The sequence below is a fragment of the Agelaius phoeniceus genome, chromosome 28, assembly GCF_051311805.1.
Source record: "Agelaius phoeniceus isolate bAgePho1 chromosome 28, bAgePho1.hap1, whole genome shotgun sequence".
NCBI lineage: Eukaryota > Metazoa > Chordata > Aves > Passeriformes > Icteridae > Agelaius > Agelaius phoeniceus.
Window position 1 is genome coordinate 2,882,950 of NC_135292.1, and position 18,263 is coordinate 2,901,212.

The window sequence follows — 18,263 nt, forward strand, 5'->3', positions numbered from 1 at the left end:
TCTGCAAGCAGAGGGAATTGTTTCATCAGAAGAGGATTACCTTCAGTCAGGCCACACCATTGTTTTCCATTTGTTCAGTATCTAAGATATCTAAAAGCTTGCTTTCATTCCAATCTTGCTTAGAGTTCCTATACTCTCAAAAGCTTTTGAGAATATAGAAACTATAAGCAAGATTGGAATGAAAGGCCAGACAATAATATTTATAAGGCTTTCCTGTTTCATCTACCCCAACACACGTTGAGTTTGAAGGTCTCTCTGCCCAGGTACATCTCTAGTCCGGCCATCTGGGCTCCAGTAAACCCTCCTAAACACCAAGATTCAGACCTGAAAAAGCCTCCCAGGGGTTGCCCGTCCCTGGTCCCTCCCCTCTGGTGTTCAGGGGTTCCCCCCTGTCCCAGCTGCTGGGGTCACCCTTGCATTGGGGGTCCCCCTTATCCTGGGTGCCCGCCCTGCCCAGGCTGCTGGCAGTGCCAGCAATGCCAAAAGCTCCCCCCTCTTGGCCCTCCCCATTTCGGGATGCCGGGGCTGTTTGGGCTCCCGGGCTCCCTTCTCCCCTCATTCTCTGCTCTGCGCTGCAGCGGCTCCAAGGAGTCCCCCCTGTCCCTCTCCAGGCTCTTGAGGCTCCCGCCAATGGCGGCGCTCCCCCCTCTCTGGCCTCCCCACTTTGGCCTCCTGGGGCACACAGGGCTCTGCTCCTCCAGGCTGCCTCTGCCGGCAGCCGCCACCGCCATCCCCCGATGTCCCCCCGAGGGGCCTTTTCCGCTCAACCTTCGACTTCTTCATTCGCCTTCATCCATCTTCTTCCATCCCCCCTCCATTTCCTCCTGCCCCCTTACCCCGCCTCCTCCTCCCCCTCCATCCCTGCCCTTCCCTCCCTCCTCCTCCTCCCCCAGCAGCAGCCACACCCTCGGTGCCCCGTTCCCGCAGCCCTCGCAGCCCGCGGCAGCAGCGGCGATGGAGCCGGGACAGGTCGGCATGGGCAGCGCGGGGCTCTCGGCTGCTCCCAGCCGCTGCGGGCGGGGGGAACCCGGCCCGGGCCAAAGGAGAGGCAAACTGGGCAAACTGGGGGCAGATCACAAAGCTAAGGATGCAGCAGAAAATGGAGCTGAAAGAGTTATTTTAATATTAACTCCAAACGAGGAAAAACTGGAAATTCCAAAGTTTAGGGAAGCCGAGAAAAAAGAATTAAACAAGATAGGAAATGAACAAGATAAATCAGGGAAATAGAAACTTCTACATGGAAGACAATTACTTAATAAAATGTGCTTACTAGGAAAAGATTAGAAGATGTGCATCAGAAACCCCACTGGCATACTCAAGCTTTGTGTGATCATTTTTTAAGGAATTTTGGGTGCACTGGGATTTTTGGTGTAGCAAAGCAAGTCACTGAAAGATGCTTAATTTGCCAAAGGATAAATAAAAAGGTGATGAGAAAAACAACATTAGGAGGTCATGAGTTAGCTCGTCGACCATTTCAAAATATCCAAGCAGAAGTTTAGATTTGTTAGGTTCTGGATTTATTTGGAAAAAAAACCCATTTAATCTAGAAGAAAGAGAATATGCCATATGTTAGACAGGAGATTTTAGGAGAATAAAAATCTTTGAAGTATCAGAAACACCCGAGGAAAAAACCAAGAAAATAAAAAGGGGAAATGAAAGGGAGGGGAACAAGAGGAAAAGTCAGAAAGAGAGTGGGATCCTCTGCAGCTCTTGCCCCCTCCGTTGGCGGCCGAGGCGCCTGTCCCGGGTCCCGGCTCGCTGCCCGCCTCAGCTCCGCCTGCCCCGGTTTCCATCCCAGGTGCGGGCTCACTGCCCAGGGCAGCTCCACCTGCCCCGGCGCTGGCGGTGAATTTGTGTGCCCTGGCCCCACTGCCCGGCCCGCGGCCGCTCTGCCGGCCATGCTGGGGAAGATGGGGTTGCTCTGTCCTGCCGCGTGGGCCGAGGTCACCGCGCCGACCGCACCGAGGGCGGGTCCCAGCCATCCCATCCCCGGCTGCCCTGCCCGTGCCAGCTGCGCTGGGCAGCGCCGCTGCTGCTGCCGGGGTCTCCCACCTGCCTTTTCTCTGCCGGGAGCTGCCGGATCAGCCGCCAGAAGCCATGTGGGGGCTGCCCACGCTCCGGCTCGGCCTCCACGGGAAGATCCCCCTCTGGCGATTCCGGCAGCAGACCCTGCCCACACTCCGACCGAGCCTCGGCGGGATATCCTCTCCTGACCCCTCCTGCTCTGAGTTACGTCCCCTTGGTAACCACAGCTCCTGCTGTTCAGGGAAAATCCCTCTCTCTACAGGAAGCACCTTATCGAAACACTAGGAGCTCAGTTAAAAGGCAGCCCTCTCCAAATTCTTTCTCAAAACACGGGAGAAAGGCTACAGAAGGTAAAAAAGTGAAAGAGTTAGATGAAGGGATTGCTCTATTGCCGTTAAGAGAGGTTCCCATGGCAGGGATGCGCTGCCCCGCCCCGCGGGAGCCACCGGCGCCCCTGCCGGCCGTGCCCGGAACTGCACCCAAGGGGAAAGCGCCGCAGCCGAAAGGCCGGGACCGGCTCCGGGCTCTGTTTGTTGTCACTGCCTGAGCTGTTGATACACAATACTATTATTATATTATACACACTAGTAAAGAACTGTTATTCCTAATCCCATATCTTTGCCTGAGAGCCCCTTGATTTCACTATCCTAAAAATTAAGAGGGAGGGGCTTTGCATTCTCCATTCCAAGAGAGGCTTTTTCTGCCTTCCCAAGCAGACACTGTCTTGTAAAGCAAGACAAGCACCCACAGGCACTGAGGGGGGCTGCAGGAGGGGCAGAAGAAGGCCCTGCAGCACTTGGGCACAAAGGCCCAGCAGGTGAATGCAAGAAGGGAGCAGCAAAAGGCCAAGCTGAAGGCAAAGGCCAGGGCAGAGCTCCTACAGCCCCTGAGGGATCAGCCCCAGGGCCCAAGGGGGCCCCAGCACCCAGGGCACGGCTCGGCCACAAGCACCCGGCAGAGGCATTGCCCTCCTCGGCAGGGCACAGCCCACCCAAACAGCCCCTGGCAAGGAATCAGGGCTCCGGCTGCAGGGCACAAGGACACTGCAAGCACAGACAGCAGCACCCTCAGGACCAGCAAGTCCAGCCCGTGATGGACATGGATTGGCAGGGCTGTCACAGCTCCCATCACACCAGGGACCCTCCACACTGGAGCCCTTGAGAACATTCAGGTGGGTCTGCATTGAGAGGAGGCATTTCCTGATGGACACAGGGGCCTCTCAATCTGCTCTGAATCTTAGACCTAAAGGGGAAAATAGTAAAGGAATATTTTAATTTTTAAGGGAATGAGTGGGAAAGATGAGCAGGTATGATTTGTTCAACCACTATTAGAAGCTGTGGGGCATAGGTTTGAAATAAATGAATTTCTTTTTCTTCCTCCTGTGATTGTAATTAACTAGGAAGGAGTCTGAGAGCTGGATTTTAATACTGTAAAAAGGGATACAGAGGCCAGTTCTGTTGTACCTCTGTGTCAAAAGTCTGACAAGGCCTATGCTGAAGTGAACCCAGAAGTGTGGGCAGCCCCAGGGAAATACAGAAAATTAGATATGGAGCCTCTACAAATTAAAGCAACCAGGACAAGCACTAGCCTGTTCCAAGAGAGGGAAGGAAGGGCTCACAGCCTGATATTGAGTCCCTGTAGAAGGCAGGGCTTTTGGAGCCAAGGATGTCTCCCTACAACACTCCTATCTTGCCAGTCAACAAACTGGATGGATGGACACAAGGAGGAAACACAGAATTTTCAAGTGTTAAAATTAAGATTAACTGAGGCGAGTGGCCTGGGCCTTCCAGACAGGGAAAAAGAATTTGAATTATAGGTGGACGTTAAACAGGGTCTTGCCAAAGGAATTCTTGTGCTAAAATGTTTAACCCAGTGGCCAGAGAGCAGCCTCATTGTCTGCAGAATTGTGCAGCCACAGCTTCCGTGGGAGCAGAGGCCTGAAAACTGATGACAACAGGAGGATCTCCTAGAGTTCAAGTCTGGCAGCAAGTTAAAGCTTTGACAACCAAAAGAGCCTCTAAATGGATGAGCAGGGCTCGGTGATTACAGTATGAAACTTGTTCAGTGGCACAGGAGGATTCAGAACTGAGGACAGGGCAAGGGTTTAACCCAGCCTCCTGTTTGAACAGCCTGGAGAGGGGCTGGCAAGGAACCCAGGACTGCACTCAAGGGACAGAGCTCCCGAGCCAGGCTGGGAGAGATTGATGGGACATTCCCTGGCCTGAGGGAGACAATGTGTTTGTGCATGGCTCTGCAAGGGCAGCAGAAGGGAAAAGAGCTACAAGACAGGCTGTTATTAAGGAAGGGGAATCAGACAAAGCGCAGGTCACCGGCCCATGCTCAGCTCAACCCGCAGAGCTGTGGGTGCTTGTAAGAGCCTGGCACTGAAATGCCCTGAGCAGGAAGGCTTCAATATCTTCTGCTGACACCATGGCACCTAACAGGGGGGCAAAAGCAATTCTGACTGCTTCAGCAAGCACTGGATCACTTATTAACCTATTGCTAAAACAAATAATTCAAAGATAATGGATTGTGGAAGCAATAGATGCAGATGGGGAACTCATTTTACAGGAAAGACCCTTCAGGGGGTTATGGCAGCTTTAGGAATACAATGGGACCTCCATAACCCCTGGCAAGCCCAGAGCTCGGGTTGGGTAGAAAGAATGAATGGGGAAATAAAGAAACACCTTTGGAAGCCGGAGATGGAAACCAAGATGCCATGGGTACAGCTTTTGCCATTGGCTTTGGCAAGAAAAAGAGCCAGACCCAAGGCAGATATTCAATTATCTCCCTTGGAATTCATGTCTGGAATTCCTTACCTGGGCAATTCTCCACCTAGTGCAGGGTGGAAATAAGGGATGTAAATGTAAGGCAGGCTGTAGCCAGGATCCTGTCTCCTGTGGAATCTCTCCCCCAGGAAGCTGGGCTGGCACAGAGCCTGCCCTGGGACTTTGCTGTTGCCAACACCCAGCCAGGCCATCGGCTCCTGCCTAAGGAGTGCAAAGCAGCACCACTGGTGGCCAAGGGGCCCACGCCAAGTGTCCCTGAGGCCAGAAACAGCCGCCAGCACAGCTGAGCACGGGGGGACCCCTCAGCCTGGCCTCAGGGGCTCTGAAGCCCCGGAGATTTGCACTTCCCACCCGCAGCAGGACCATGGGAGCCGCCCCTGAGCCTGCCCTGAAGGCAACGCAGCAGCAGCCAGGGCTCCACAGCGGGCCAAGCCCCTGGGCCTGCCCACAGATCCTCTGCTCAAACCCTCGGGAATCCTGGCCACCCTCCCCTGGCACCTCCAGCCACTGCGGCCAAGCCTCGCTGCCGCTGCTGCAGCTCCAGCGCTGGCTGGGCCTGCACTGCCACAGCTGCTGGGGAGCACCGCGGCACAATTCCACCCTGGGGCTCACTCACACCCACACTCTGGGCTGCCTGCGACTGCATTGCTGCAAAATGTACCCATCCTGCTTCTTTTAAATCTTATTTCTCTGCTCAGAAAGGTTTCTCTACTCAAAGGTTTGCCTTTGGGAAAGAAATTTTAAAGGTTTTATTTAAGGGGTTCCCAGTCTGTTCGGATGTTAAACTCATCTCCACCACTCAATGGAGATGAGTTTAACATCCGAACAGACTGGGAATAGCCCAAAAGACACCCACAGAGATAAGGACCAGCAACAAAACATCAACGCCCCGCAGCAAACAGCAACCAACAGCTACCCCAGACACTGCCCCCGCACAGCTGGAGACACCTGGTCTGGAAAAGGCTGAGAAGGAAATCCAGGAGTGTGGGCGGAATTCACATCAGAGGGGAAGAAATCCGAGTCTAATAGGAAACCAAACACTAAAAACTTACACGACTTGGAAGCAATGAACATTAAAGCAGTGGATTTAGATTGGTTCAGACTAGGTAAAGTTTAGGAAAAATCGAGTAAAACTGACATGTCATGGAATGATTTTTTCTGCACAGCCGGGCTATGTGTGGATGAAAGTATTTCTGTTGCACATCCTGGCCAGAACCAAGTAATGCCTTGACTCTCTCACACTAAAGAGATTCTTGGAGAGTTTTTGTTTTCCCTACAGTTTCAGTGATAAGATTACAACATGAGAAACATTTTTTATAATAGTCCTACTTTATATTGTCAGGTAGGTTTGGGACAGAAGGGTGAGAATCAATTTTTGGTCTGGGTTTTTCCATGTTCGCCTTTATGTTGCATTTTGCAAAATTGAAGAGCTTTAACCGTGATACTTTTAACTCTTAAATAGTTAATACTTTTTTTAAAAAAAGCAGGGTGAAGCTGCAAAGGGAAACAGCAAATGGAGAATGTTGGGAAAACTTTACTATAAATAAATGGGGGGGAATTGAGATGAGGGACTACATTTTGTTCATCATGAAAAAGAGACCAGTGTGTTACAAGAGTTGTCTGCTGACTATTTCTGTACTACTTCATGAGATATGAGCTACAAGGATACCAGGGCAGGGGTTGCAGGAGCCCACACATAGTCCCACCCAGCAAATGGTACAAACAGATAACTCACAGAAATAACGACCAGGGAAAGGCTGGGGAAAGGGCAGGGGCAGATTAACACCCAGCAGGGAAACCTTTCCCTCTGACAAATGGTACAAGCAGATAACTCACAGAGATAACGACCAGGGAAAAGCTGGGGAAGGGGCAGGGGCAGATAAACAGTCTGCAAGGCAGGATATTTGCTTGCTTAAGCTTGATAGGGCACAGTCTGCAAGGCAGGATATTTGCTTGCTTAAACTTGATAGGGCACATATTGCGTTAATCATAAGATTTTGGTAATTTTCCACGGAGAAGTCACCAAATAAGGACATAGGGTGAAGAAGACGCGGCTGAGGAAGACTCCGCAGCCTTTATCACTGACCACCAGGAGACAGAAGGATGACCCCCTAGCAACAACCAGTGCAGGCGCAGAGAACTCTGAGATAACATGGACTCCTGAAGGATGGAGAGGATAAAAGGACTGAATCAGAAACTAGTTGGGGCGGCAGTAGGTGGAGCGGAGACTCCCCTGTCGCCCAGCGCTGAGCCTTTGCTTACGTAGTATAACTGCTTCAATAATTAATAAATTCTTTGATTGGAAATTACTCGTTTTGAGTCAATTTTATAACAATTTGGTGCCGTGACTCGGATGAGAGTTTGGATCGGGTAGGATCTACCCAGAGTGGGGGGCACCTCATCCAGTGCTTTCTGGGTGGCCCCTCTGGGAGAACCTCCGCCACTCTCACCGACGACCCTAAAATATATACTAGTAAGCAAACGGGACAAATTATACCGGTGACCCCCTTAATAATCTGTGCACGGAGTCCGGACGAAGACGCAGGACGCGTAAGTATAAAAGGGAATCCGTTCGGGCGGGGTTGGGATCCCGGAGTGTGGCGGTGGACAAGTGTGAATGAGAGGAGGGCCGGCAGCCGGACTCTCCAAGTGAGTGCGGACCCTTGAGTAGTGCGGTTCCCGTAGACCCGCGAGGGCTTGGGCCACAAAAAAGGGGAAGTGAAAGGAATTTGAGAGTGAAAGAAGGCACTCCGGACGAATGGGGCAGGGGAAAAGCAAGACCCCAACCCAAGTCAAACTCCCCCCCATTCCAAGGGACAGTCCCCTAGGATTTATGCTTAGTAATTGGAAGCATTACCCGGGGACCGAGACTAAGGATAGGGCCAGAATGATACATTATTGTATGGAAGTATGGGGTGGGAAAGAGATTTCCAAAAAAAAAAAAAAAAAAAAAAGTTTTTTGGCCCATGTTTGGATCATCTGAAGACTGGGTTCAATAGGACTTGAACCTATGGGTAAATTCTAAAGAGCCCTTCTCGCAAGAGGAGAGTGATTATGCCAAAATATGGGTAGCAAGACCCGAAGTGTATGTTTTCCAATTAAGAGAAGGGAAAGGGGATCCGGACAAAAAGGGGAAGAGGGACAATCATTTGGGCGACTTAATTATAGCACCGCCCCCATATGTCCCACCGCCAGCACCCAATGCCCCACCACCTCCACAACCACCTGCACCGAACAATGATGAAGAGGGTAACCAAGGGGAGGTTAACCAAACCGGTTACCAAGGCCCGATTACAAGGAGCCGCAGTAGGGTTGAGACGGGGTTATTCCCTCTACGGGAGATGCCCATGGGTGGACCACAGGCGGGTATAGGATTTATTACTGTCCCCTTGAGTTCGGCAGATGTACGAGACTTTAAGAAGGACATGGGACATTTATTAGAGGACCCTTTTGGGGTAGCCGAGAGGGTCGACCAGTTCTTAGGACCAAACATCTATACCTGGGAAGAAATGCAGTCCATTTTGGGCATTCTGTTCTCTACTGAAGAACGGAATATGATAAGAAGGGAAGGAATGTGTATTTGGGACACGCAGCATGTCCAAGGCCCGGCTGCGGACGCTAAATGGCCCCTACAGAACCCCCATTGGGACCACCAAAATGCGGCACATAGATTACTGACTAAGATACATCAAAAAAAAAAAAACACATTGGGGATCACAGGGACTGGTAGATTATTTTGCTGCAAAGTATGTGAGTGTGGGAATCTGGGACATTGCCAAACAAGTAACCAGAGGATGCCTAATTTGCTTACAAGTAAATAGAAAAAAAAAATTTGAGAAAATTACCGGAGGGAGGCCGACCGCTAGCGAAAAGGCCTTTCTCCCACATTCAGATAGATTTCACCGAGCTCCCCAAAGTAGGGAGAACCAAATATTTCTTGGTCTTGGTGGACCACCTAACACATTTTGTGGAAGCCTTCCCAACCATAAGAGAAACAGCCAAAGTAGTTACGAAAATATTGATGGAAGAGATAATCCCGAGATACGGGGTCCCAGAAGTCATTGACTCAGATAGAGGGCCGCATTTTATTTCCCAAGTTACCCAAAACTTAGCAACAGCTCTGGGCATACGGTGGGAACAACATGCCCCCTGGCATCCCCAGAGCTCTGGACGAGTTGAACGAATGAATGGGGAAATAAAAAAGCAATTGACCAAACTGGTAGCAGAAACCAATTTGACCTGGGTTAAATGTATTCCTCTAGCCTTGCTAAATATAAGAACAAGACCTAGAGCTGATTTAGGGGTATCACCCTTTGAAATGATGTATGGGATGCCGTATAACCTAGAAAATCCTAACGAACATCCTGTCATTAATGACACATGTACGCAAAAATATTTGGTGAAATTGACAAAGTACAGAAAGGCATTATGGGAAAAAGGTATGTTAGCACAACGGCCTCCTTTAGATTTTATCTTACACCAGGTACAGCCAGGAGATTGGGTGCTCGTGAAAAGCTGGAAAGAAAACCCCTTGACTCCAAGGTGGGAAGGACCGTTCCAAGTACTCCTCACCACAAAAGCAGCCATACGAACCGCTGAAAAAGGATGGACTCATGCTAGTCGCATAAAAGGACCGGTAAAACCCCCTCACAGCTGGGAGGTTTGCAGTCTCCCGGGAGAAACCAAATTAAAGCTGAAATGAACTGATAAATGATTTGGATAATAATCTGGGTTGGAGATAACCATTATCTCCAAACCCAGCTAATAGGGAATCGGGAGGCTCTTGGATATTGCAAACTCTTAGAGGACGAGTTGAGAAAGCCCTACTTTAAGTCCCCGAGATTAGAACATAAAGGGCACACATGGGAGGGGGAAAAAGCACAAAACAAAGATATTAGGTTAAAGTGTAACTGGTTAGATTGTGACTGTCACCCCCTTGTATGCTTTTCCTGTAAATTGTGTCACGAACCTTGGTGGTCTCATTGTCGGAGTGGTAGAACACCTAGGGGAATTTGTACGCCGTGCTATGAGAAAGAGAGGAGACTAACTTCTATCATTCTTAGTAGCAGAGTTGCTACGGGGGAGGTAAAGCTTGGATCTGACGAGTGGTGGGAAACCTTTTCCAAAGGGGTAAATCCTGATCGGTTCTGCTACCACCCTAACGAACCGATCCCCTTTCTCCTGGACATCCTGGAAGTGGTGTGTCGGAAGAAAGCCCCCAATTTGCAGCGTGACCTCTCATTAATAAAAGCTGATAACTGGGCCGCCAGTGCTAAAAAGTGGAAACGGGAGGTTTATCCGGCTCCTGAAGAATACCTCTGCTGCCGAGAAGATGATAAACCCCGAGGCTCGCAGCAACCGAGTCGTCGGGCGAGGCAGAGAGGTAATAACCAGTGGAGTCCGTCGGAAGCCCCGACCCCCATATGGGATGTCCAGGAAATGTTGGCCGTCCTGCCCCAGGATTGGTAACCCACCACTGGGGAAACCAAAGGTAAAATTCAACCTGAGCTCCGACAATGACAGCCCCAAATTACAAGCCTTAATTCTTTTCTGGTGCATCGTAACAAGTTCAGGGGCAGAAGGGTATTCACATCAACCCTTCAAATGGTCACTGATTAGATGGGAAGACCAGTATGTTATCCAGACCAAAATCACGTCTGGCGCACCCAGCTTTTTATGTACTTTGTGTGATTTAATACCTGTAAATCCATGTTTAAATCAGTTTGGATGTTATTTTTGTCCAAGCTCAAACCCGGGAAAAGGGTATTGTAACTATCCAGGACACTTTTACTGTGCTTATTGGGACTGTGTATCAGTAAGCTCCTTTGGGGGGAACGAGGACGGGTTTATCAGAACTGGATGGGGTCCATACGGGTGTACACAGCCCACTTCCACATATACCCAGAAAGAAGGAGGGTTAGATGGAACATGCAATATGATTTACATTAATGTGACAAAACCACATGACCAAGTCTGGTTATTAGGGAAAATGTGGGGAGCCCGATTATGGGAACCAGGGACAGACAGAGGGGGGCACTTTATAATCCAAAAGACAACCGTGCCACACGACCCCGAACCAATTGGACCAAACCAGGCGATAGCTGGAGAACTAACGCTAGGAGAAAATAATGGAAATGAATCAGAAAAAGCCCCAACCACTAGTCTTCCAGAAATGTATAAGCAAAACTTTACTGATTCGACCCGAGGACCTGAAAACCCGGGAGAAGGGGACTTGTGGAAAATATTACAGGCCACTTTCCTAGTCCTGAATGAGACCCATCCAAATCTAACTGAGGAATGTTGGCTGTGTTACACCGTAAACCCCCCGTTCTATGAAGCCATAGGGGTAACAGCAAAAAGCAGACGAGTAAATGGGACCAACCCAGCTAGGTGCCTATGGAAAAAAGAAGGAGAAGAATCGAGAGGGATAACCTTGGCAAGGGTAACGGGGAGAGGAAGATGTATAGGACGAGTACCAGTGGAAAAACGACATCTATGTCAGGTTATGGGGAATCTGAGTGACCCTAAGAAACCTGCCAGCTGGATACTGCCAGCAGCAAATACTAAATGGGTCTGTAACACTCTTGGAGTCACCCCATGTATAAATATAGACCGATTTAATGAATCCAGTGACTTTTGTATTCAAGTATTGATAGTACCCAGAGTCCTTTACCACCCCGTAGAGTACGTTTATGAACAATATCAAAATATAGGACCCCACATAGTGAAACGGGAAATATTCACAACCTTCACTGTAGCAATGTTACTAGGAATAGCTGCAGCCGGGACAGGAAGAGGAATAGCCTCACTCATACAGCAACACCGAGGATTCCAAGAACTAAGAGCCTCTGTAGATGAAGACCTCAGGAGGATCGAAACCTCCATCAAAGACCTCACAGAATCATTAGATTCCCTAGCAGAGGTAGCCTTACAAAATCGAAGGGGGTTAAATCTATTATTCCTGCAACAAGGAGGACTATGTGCTGCTTTAAGAGAAGAATGCTGCACATATGTAAACAAGAGCGGAATTATACGGGACTCAATGGCAAAACTAAGGGAGGGGCTAGAAAGAAGACAAAGAGAAAGGGAAAAACACCAAAGCTGCTATGAATCTTGGTTTAACTATTCTCCTTGGCTTACAACTTTATTATCAACGATAGTGGGTCCACTACTTCTCTTACTATTGGGACTCACGTTTGGCCCTTGTATTTTTAATAAATTGATTAGCATTGTAAAAGGCAGATTAGAAGCTGCTCACCTTATGCTCACACGAGCAAAATACGGAACCTTGAAGATGGATGATCCAGAAGAATCTCTGGAGCTCAGCAAAAGGGAATTAGAGCGTTTTGACGAAGAAAATTGAGTATCAAAACAAAGGGGGGATTGAGATGAGGGACTACATTTTGTTCATCACGAAAAAGAGACCAGTGTGTTACAAGAGTTGTCTGCTGACTATTTCTGTACTACTTCATGAGATATGAGCTACAAGGATACCAGGGAAGGGGTTGCAGGAGCCCACACATAGTCCCACCCAGCAAATGGTACAAACAGATAACTCACAGAAATAACGACCAGGGAAAGGCTGGGGAAAGGGCAGGGGCAGATTAACACCCAGCAGGGAAACCTTTCCCGCTGACAAATGGTACAAGCAGATAACTCACAGAGATAACGACCAGGGAAAAGCTGGGGAAGGGGCAGGGGCAGATAAACAGTCTGCAAGGCAGGATATTTGCTTGCTTAAGCTTGATAGGGCACAGTTTGCAAGGCAGGACATTTGCTTCCTTAAGCTTGATAGGGCACATATTGCGTTAATCATAAGATTTTGGTAATTTTCCACGGAGAAGTCACCAAATAAGGACATAGGGTGAAGAAGACGCGGCTGAGGAAGACTCCGCAGCCTTTATCACCGACCACCAGGAGACAGAAGGATGACCCCCTAGCAACAACCAGCGCAGGCGCAGAGAACTCTGAGATAACATGGACTCCTGAAGGATGGAGAGGATAAAAGGACTGAATCAGAAACTAGTTGGGGCGGCAGTAGTGGAGCGGAGACTCCCCTGTCGCCCAGCGCTGAGCCTTTGCTTACGTAGTATAACTGCTTCAATAATTAATAAATTCTTTGATTGGAAATTACTCGTTTTGAGTCAGTTTTATAACAATGGGGTGTCCAGGGGGTCCCTGTGCCCAGGAAAGGGGGTGCACGGGCCCCGGTGTTGAGGAAGGTGGTGGGTGGGGGCTGTGGAAGGCAGGAGTGGGGGTCCAGGGGGTGCTGGGGTCAAGGAAAAGCGGGGGCTGGGGTGTCTGAGAGGGGGAGGGCCGGGAAAGGGGGTGTGGGGGGGCATTGGTGCTGCATGAGGGGGTGCAGGAGGGTCCCCCTGCTGGATAAGGGGGTGCAGGGGGGTCCCTGTGCCTGAGAACGGAGGGTTTGGGAGGGTTCCAGTCTCGGATATGGGGGTGCATGGCGGTCCTGGTGCAGTGGAATGGGCGTTCAGGGGGTCCTGGTGCTGTATAAGGGGATGCAGTGGGGTCCCGGTGCCCAGGAATGGGGGTTCAGGGGTGCCGGTGCCAGATAATGGCCTGGCTGGGATCTGGTGCTGGGAAAAGGGGTGCAGGGGGTCCCAGGGCCAGATAACGGGATGCACTGGGGTCCCGGTTCCCAGGAATGGGGTTCCGGGGGGTTCCATTCCCGAGTTCCGGGGTTCAAGGGGTCCTGGTGCCTGAAAATTGAGGTTCAGGGGGTCCCGGTGCCGGATAAGGGGATGTAGTGGATCCCGGTGCCCAGAAATTGGGGTTCAGGGCGGTTTCCCTGCCTGGGAATGGGGGCTCAGGGGGTTCCAGGCTGCAGATAAGGGGGTGCAGGGGTTATCGGGGCTGAGGAAGGGGGTACAGGGGGGGTCCCAGTGTCCCGAAATGAACGTTCAAGGGGGGTCTCTTGACCCCCTGGAGCCCCAGGGGACCCTCCGGGATCCCCTGGAACCCCTTCCAGGAAGCGCCGGCAATGAAGAACTGGGGGGACGCTGAAATTTGGGAGATCTGGGGGTCCAAAAGCCGAGGAAAAGGGCGGGTCTGGGGTCTGGGAAGGACGAGGTGGCCGGGAATGGGCGTGCAGGGCGTCCCAGAGCACTGACGGGGGTGCGGGGGGATCCTAGGCCCGGATTAGGGGGGGCAGGGGGGTCCCAGTGCCCAAAAATTGGGGTTCAGGGGGTTCCCGTGCCGGGGAATGCGGGTTCGGGGGGAGTTTCCTTACAGGAATTTGGGATTCAAGGGGGTCCCGGTGGCCGGGAATTGCGGTTCCGGGGGCGTTGGTGACCAGAAATGGGGATTCAGGGGGGTCCTGGGGCCACATGAGGGGGTACAGGGCGGTGCCAATGCTGGGCAAGGGGGTACAGGGGGGTCCCTGTGCCCAGAAATGGGCGCTCAAGGGGGTCCGCGTGCTCAGGAATGGGGGTTCAGGGCGGTCCCGGTGCTGAAAAAGGGTGCTGAGGAGGTCACAGGACCGAAAATGGGGGTTCAGGGGAGTCCCGGTACCCGGGAATGGAGGTTTAGGGAGTTCCCGGTGCCCAGGAATTGCGGTTCAGGGGGGTCCCGGTGAACAGAAATGGGGGTTCAGGGGATCTCGGTGCCAGATGAGGGGCTACAGGGGGGTCCCGGTGCTGGGGAAGTGGAGTGAGGGGGGGTGGCATGACCCAAAATGGGGGTTCAGGAGGGTTCCCCTGCCCGGGAATGGAAGATCAAGGGGGTCCCGGTGCCCGGGAATTGCGGTTCAGGGAGGTCCCGGTTTCGGGGGGTCCCACTCACCTTTGGTCGCGGCCCCCGGGTCCCCCAGGAGCCCCAGGAGCCCCCGGAGCACCCCCAGCGCTGGGGCCATCGCAGCCGTCCCCGATCGCGGCTGCAGAGACGCGAAAGCCAAAGTGCCCGAGGGAGCGCGGGGGGAGGGGGAAAGGGCGAATTCCAGGGAATTCACCTGGATCCCCTCCTGGCACCCCTCTGGATCCCTCGGGGATCCGTCTGGGACCCTCCAGGGCCGCGCCCTGCGGGGCCCCCGGGCCGGGCTGTGCTGAACTCCCGGCCCTGCGCTCAAACTCTGCCCGGACCCCGCTGGGCTCGGCCCAAAGCCGGGCAAGCAGCGGGAGCAGCGGAGCCAATTTTTGCTGCGGGTGCGGGTCCCACCCCCGGCGGAGCAGGGCTGGGCGCTGGGACCCGATCCCTGATTCCCAATCTCCTTCTCTCTCGCTCTCTCTCTGCTGTTCTCTCCCTTTCCTTTGGGGGATCATAAATCCCAGAGCGGCCGCAGAGCCCCGTGCCCAGGCCGGGTTTCCCAGCAAAGGGAGGCTGGGGCTGAGGTGCCCCGGGCTGGCCGGGAATGGGGGCCCGGGGCTCCCTGGGCTCACGGAAATGGGGGATCCAGGGGCTGGGAGAGGAGGATACCCGGGAAAGGGGGTGCAGGGGGGTGTTGGTGCAGGATAAGGGGGTGCAGGGGGGGGTCCCAGTGCCCGGGAATGGGGTTGGGAGGGGGGGTGGGCAGCAGCTGCTGGAGAGAGACTGGGACAGACTGGAATGGACTGGGACAGACTGGGAAAAGAACCCACTGGGAGCAGAACTGAGGCAGCAGAGATCATACTGGGATATACTGGGACCTCACTGTGGGCTACTGGGAACATGCAGGGGACAATTGAGATTGGACTGGGAGGGACTGGGAATGGTTTGGATCATCCTGGGACTGACTGGAATCATACTGGGAGTGATCAGATCTGTAGCAGGGGTGAAGAAGAGAAACTGGAATAATGCAGGGAGCAACTGGGACCATACTGGGAGTGACCGGGAGCCACCGGTGAGGCGGCGGCGGAGCTGGGAGGCGGCCGCAGCGCAGGTGGGAGCCGCGCTGGGTTGTGCGGGGGCTCGGGGCTCGCTGCGGGCCTCGGGGGCGGCAGGGGGCTCAGGCGGGTTCCTTGTGCCGTGTCCGGCCCGTGGTGCCGCTGCCGTGAGGGCGCTGCGGGAGCGGCTGCCCGCGGTCTCCTTGCGGCCGCTGCCTCGGCAGGAGCCGCTGCCGGAGCAGCGCTGGCTCGGCCCGGTTCCTGTGGCTGGCACAGGGGCGGCTGCCCCGTGCCCGCGGCTGTGCGGGGAAATTCACGTGGCCGGAGGTTTCTGTGCCCCGAGGAGACAGAGGAGTCCTGTACAAGTGACTTTATTGCTGGGCAGAGGGAGAGGCCGTGGCGCATTTGCCGTGCGCTCGCTGCCATTGTTGTAGTTCGCAGCCTCCTTTTTATCCTCATTTTCCCGGCTCATCTCCCTCTCCCTTTGCCCACTGGCTGAGGTACTTGGAAGGTTCAGACCTCCCGATCTGCCAACTGCACGTCCTCGTTAATGTGCACCCCCACTTTTGTAGAACAGCCGATATTCACGGCTCTGTTAAGTCTTTTTTGTTCTCGACGTTCAGGAATTTAGCGGGACTTTCTGCGAGCAGCAGTCCATGTTAATTAATAACATTTATTGAAGCTGGTGGTTTCGCCCATTACTTCCTTATCTACAAGCCCCTGGCCCCTCGCTCAGCTGCTGAATGAGCTGCACTCTCAAGGTGTGGAGCATGGTAAAAAGGTGAGAGTTGCTGTAGCACATCAGAGCAGAAGCAGCATTCGTTTAACCCATGGTCTGCCAGGGAACCACAAAACCATGTCCCATTCCCATCCTTTCCACGTTTGGACTGGTACATGAGCTGCTTTTTTGTTTCCTTTGTTATCTGTTTCACCACTTTGGCTTTGTCATCTATTTGCCAAGACCAGTTTGAGTCATTTGATTTTCCACAAACTCCTCTTTTCTCTGCTAACAGATGATCTGATCCCATCCCATGGTGAAATGTTGTGTTCCTCATTTCAGTGGATTGCTCAGCAGGAAGGTCAGGAGCTGGAGCTGTCTGGTTGGTTATTCCGAGGCCAGCTTGTAATCTAATGGTGCCATTGAAATGAGAAATGGGTTCTGTGGCTCCTGATATGAATTGTTTTGGGTTCCCAGGGGCTGGTCCATGGTGTTGCAGGATTTGTTCTGCTGGCCGTTCATCTTCTCCCCATCTTTGTCCGCTCTCTCCAGCCAGGGCTGCATCAATTGACTGCTTTTCTCTAATTAAATCATCAAATACTTGGATTCCCAACTGATTTCCCGGAACTTGTGGTAGCAAGAACATCTCAGTGCTCTAATCCACCCTATATAACATAGACAGTGACAGCACACATTGGAGTGGGCAGAGGGATGATTCCCCCCCATTTATTTATAGTGAAGTTTTCCCAACATTCTCCATTTGCTGTTTCCCTGTGCAGCTTCACCCGTTTCTGTTGCAGGGTCAGATATCCTCACCCCGGGCTCTGCCTTGAGCTGTGCAAATTCCATCAGTGCAAGCAGGCAGAGCTCGGGGTGAGGGGCAGGGGGAATCAGCCCAATTCCTGCCCCAGGCAAGAGACCCAGGTACATTGGCCAGGCTTTGCCCAGCAGGGTTCATTTGCATTCCTAAAGCTCCTCTCCTGGCTGACTAGAACCAAAGCTTCTCTTCCAGGGCTGCCATCTGGTGAGTCACATGTGGCCCCCCGGAATCTGCTTTTTTTAAAAAAAGTATTAACTATTTAAGAGTTAAAAGTATCACGGTTAAAGCTCTTCAATTTTGCAAAATGCAACATAAAGACGAACATGGAAAAACCCAGACCAAAAATTGATTCTCACCCTTCTGTCCCAAACCTACCTGACAATATAAAGTAGGATTATTATAAAAAATGTTTCTCATGTTGTAATCTTATCACTGAAACTGTAGGGAAAACAAAAACTCTCCAAGAATCTCTTTAGTGTGAGAGAGTCAAGGCATTACTTGGTTCTGGCCAGGATGTGCAACAGAAATACTTTCATCCACACATAGCCCGGCTGTGCAGGAAAAATCATTCCATGACATGTCCGTTTTACCCGATTTTTCCTAAACTTTACCTAGTCTGAACCAATCTAAATCCACTGCTTTAATGTTCATTGCTTCCAAGTCGTGTAAGTTTTTAGTGTTTGGTTTCCTATTAGACTCGGATTTCTTCCCCTCTGCTGTGAATTCCGCCCACACTCCTGGATTTCCTTCTCAGCCTTTTCCAGACCAGGTGTCTCCAGCTGTGCGGGGGCAGTGTCTGGGGTAGCTGTTGGTTGCTGTTTGCTGCGGGGCGTTGATGTTTTGTTGCTGGTCCTTATCTCTGTGGGTGTCTTTTGGGCTATTCCCAGTCTGTTCGGATGTTAAACTCGTCTCCATTGAGTGGTGGAGATGAGTTTAACATCCGAACAGACTGGGAACCCCTTAAATAAAACCTTTAAAATTTCTTTCCCAAAGGCAAACCTTTGAGTAGAGAAACCTTTCTGAGCAGAGAAAGAAGATTTAAAAGAAGCAGGATGGGTACATTTTGCAGCAGTGCAGTCGCAGGCAGCCCAGAGTGT

The 18,263-nt window shown here is 51.9% G+C and overlaps 1 protein-coding gene and 1 long non-coding RNA gene across 2 annotated transcripts in view; both read left to right on the top strand.

Annotated features, from left to right (window-relative positions):
- The window catches only part of LOC143696053 (uncharacterized), a 1,205,294-nt gene that overhangs the window by 728,349 nt on the left and 458,682 nt on the right, over positions 1-18,263 (top strand). The gene's annotated exons all lie outside the window — the stretch shown is intronic.
- Positions 6,775-11,439, top strand: LOC143696078 (uncharacterized). Its single transcript, XR_013185505.1, has 2 exons — positions 6,775-7,364; positions 9,298-11,439. It is a non-coding gene; the product is annotated as an uncharacterized LOC143696078 (long non-coding RNA).